The following is a 3,413-nucleotide window of genomic DNA, read 5'->3' as shown; positions in this document are numbered from 1 at the left end:
AATATTGGTATAAGTTAACATGATATGATCTGACTTTTACTGTTACTTCTGCTGTTACTGGTGGTGGTGGTGGTGGTGGTGGTGTTGTTGATGGTGGTGCGACTACTACTACTACTACTACTACTACTACTACTACTACTACTCACCACCATTACCACCATCACAACTGCAACAACCAGCCCACTAAAATCACCAAAATCCCACCATTAACAACAACAACAACAACAACAACAACAACACCAGCAACAACACTAATCTAACCTAACCCAGTCATTCCTATCAAACAAAGTAGGTATTGACAAGACCAGGCTCATCCATCAGGGTTCAGCGAGGACTCTGTAAAATCACCCCTCGTCTGTCTCTACTTTCCTCACTACGTGAATAAGCACAGAGAAAAGGCGTTGCTACCACCTCGCCCCTTCCCCTTTAGTGGCCTTTCACAACGTGCTGGGAATGTACAGACACGTACTGTGCTGGCGAGCTGGGAAGTAATAATGATGCACTTGTGTGAGGTTAATTGATAGATAGATGGATAGACTGGTAGATAGATAGATAGATAAATATAGATAGACAGAAAGATAGAGATAGATGAAAAGATAGATAGATAGATAGATAGATAGATAGATAGATAGAGAGAGAGAGAGAGAGAGAGAGAGAGAGAGAGAGAGAGAGAGAGAGAGAGAGAGAGAGAGAGAGAGAGAGACTATCACTTTCCCAGTACTAACAAACATAATCAGAGAGAGAGAGAGAGAGAGAGAGAGAGAGAGAGAGAGAGAGAGAGAGAGAGAGAGAGAGAGAATATCACTTTCCCAGTACTAACAAACATAATCAGAGAGAGAGAGAGAGAGAGAGAGAGAGAGAATATCACTTTCCCAGTACTAACAAACATAATCAGAGAGAGAGAGAGAGAGAGAGAGAGAGAGAGAGAGAGAGAGAGAGAGAGAGAGAGAGAGAGAGAGAGAGAGAGAGAGAGAGAGAGAGAGAATATCACTTTCCCAGTACTAACAAACATAATCAGAGAGAGAGAGAGAGAGAGAGAGAGAGAGAGAGAGAGAGAGAGAGAGAGAGAGAGAGAGAGAGAGAGAGAGGCTATGAAAGTCCATTTTTTATCACACCACCACAAGTCTTGCTGCCTAAAACTGACCAATTTTGCCCCAAACTTACGTTGCAATTTGCAGTATTCTTTATTTCTGAGTGTCCTGTTAGCCTCCTTTGTTAATGTGTGTGTGTGTGTGTGTGTGTGTGTGTGTGTGTGTGTGTGTGTGTGTGTGTGTGTGTGTGTGTGTGTGTGTGTGTGTGTGTGTGTGTGTGTGTTCGTTTTTTTTCTGTCAGTTTTTTTTTCTGTCTGTTTGTTTTTCTGTCTGTTTTTCCGTTTTTTTTTTTGTTATCCTTATGCATGTTTGTGTCAATACGTGTTTGCTTGTCTGCTTGCCACTTTGTTTGTCTGACTGCCTGCCTGTGTGTCTGTCTCTCGGTCTGTTTTTTTTTGTTGTTTTTTTGTTTTTTATCCATGTTTCTGGAATATTGCGTTATTGTTGTTGTTGTTGTTGTTGTTGTTGTTGTTGTTGTAGTTGTTTGTTTGTTTTATAAGTAACGATGCCACCATAAATTCTATGAAGTTAGTCCTTAATTGTCTTATTTATTTATTTATTTATTATTTTCTTATTCATTCATTCATTCATTCATTCAGTTACTCATTCATTCACGTCGGCTGCTACGTTTTGTTTCTTAATGAGTCACTTGTCTCACCCACTCAGCCAATCATATTAATCAATTACTCAAACTTATTCACGGTCATGCACTGTACATATCTATTTAGCAAGTGAATGCGGTACCTTGATCTATCATTCATTTGTTATAGTTGTTATTTAATGCCACGTGTCGCTGCTGTTACTGCTCGTGTTGTTGACAGCAATAGCGAGGACAGAGTACCAAGTTAATCCCTGCAATATTTTTTTTTCTCTTCACTGCGCGTTCATCACTTATTGCAACAATTTTTCTATTCTGCTCAAATCCTTCCTCACGTGTTGCTCTGAATCCCGTGACGTGCTGTTCATTTGTTGCTTGTATGCTGACTTGCCCTGTGTGTTCATTAGCACGGATCATTTCTGTGTGTGTGTGTGTGCGCGTGTGTGTGTGTGTGTGTGTGTGTGTGTGTGTGAGTTATGTAGGGCAGTGTTGTGTTGTGATAGATATGTGTTATAAGGGGGCGTGTGTTGGGTTGTGGTGTGTAGTCAGAGGTCGTGTGTTGTTTTGTGTTGAGTTGTGTTGTGTGAGGGAAGTGTACTGTACTGTGTTGTATTGTGTTGTAAGAAGGCAGTATGTTGTTTTGTGTTGTGTTGTAAGAGGCTTGTATTGTGTTCGTTTGCCTCCTGTTGTCCTACACCCTCGCGCCTCACCTCGCCTCTCATCCTACCTTATCTCTCTGAACTCCGTCCCTGACCTGACCTCACCCTGCATCCCTTGCCAGTCCAGTCCTTGGAGATACCTTTTTAATTCCTCAAAGTGTGCTCTCTTAAAGTCAGGTATTTTACTAGTCTTTTTGCTTCTAACAGTTTATTCCCATTTTAAATTGTACCTAATTTCCCTATGGTCACTGTTACCTCCAACTGCTGCCCTCCAACCTCTACCTGCGTGACTGTAGTAGTAGTGGTGGTGGTGATGGTGGTAGTAGTAGTAGTAGTAGTGGTGGTGATAGTAGTAGTAGTAGTAGTAGTAGTAGTGGTGGTGGTGAGAGAGAGAGAGAGAGAGAGAGAGAGAGAGATTGGTTTTCAGAGTGGTGGGTAAGTGGATTGGGCTAGAATGGGCCTGAAATGGGCTGGATTGGGCTAGAGTGGGCTGGATTGGGTTGGAATGGACTGGATTGGGCAGGAATTGACTGGATTGGGCTGGAATTGACTGGATTGGGCTGGAATGGACTGTATTGGGCTACAATGAGCTGGATTGGGCTAGAATGGGCTGGATTGGGCCGGAATTGACTGGATTGGGCTGGATTGGGCTAACATGGGCGGGAATGAGTTGGAGTGAGCTGGATTGGGCTGGATTGGGCTGGAATAGGCTGGATTGGGCTGGATTGGGCTGGAATGAGTTGGAGTGAGCTGGATTGGGCTGGATTGGGCTACAATGAGGTAAATAATGAGACTGTTTGTCAAGATTGAAAAAAAGCATGATTTTTCTTAAAATATTAAAAAAAATAATTTATTTGATTTAAATTAGATTTTTCTGTATTAAAGTTATTGTTGCTTTATTTTATTTATTTTTTATTTATTTATTTTGTTTTATCTAATTTTTTTTTGTTTAGTAAGCTTGTGTGAGTGATGAGGCCATGCTGTTGTTGTTGTTGTTGTTGTTGTTGTTGTTGTTGTTGTTGTAGTAAAGCAGGCCAGTGTTCGTGACACAACACACTCCATTAC

The 3,413-nt window shown here is 41.5% G+C and overlaps 1 long non-coding RNA gene across 1 annotated transcript in view; it reads left to right on the top strand.

The window, feature by feature from the left end:
• Positions 1-465, top strand: part of LOC135100266 (uncharacterized) — a 53,126-nt gene extending 52,661 nt beyond the window's left edge. Inside the window, exon 3 of the long non-coding RNA XR_010268559.1 lies at positions 1-465. This exon is cut by the window's left edge and continues 346 nt beyond it. This is a non-coding gene — a long non-coding RNA (uncharacterized LOC135100266).
• Positions 466-3,413: the final 2,948 nt, after the last annotated feature.

Source organism: Scylla paramamosain, chromosome 5, assembly GCF_035594125.1.
Source record: "Scylla paramamosain isolate STU-SP2022 chromosome 5, ASM3559412v1, whole genome shotgun sequence".
NCBI classification, from domain to species: Eukaryota; Metazoa; Arthropoda; class Malacostraca; order Decapoda; family Portunidae; genus Scylla; species Scylla paramamosain.
Note: the sequence above shows the minus strand (reverse complement) of the source record. Positions and strands in the feature narration are given on the sequence as shown.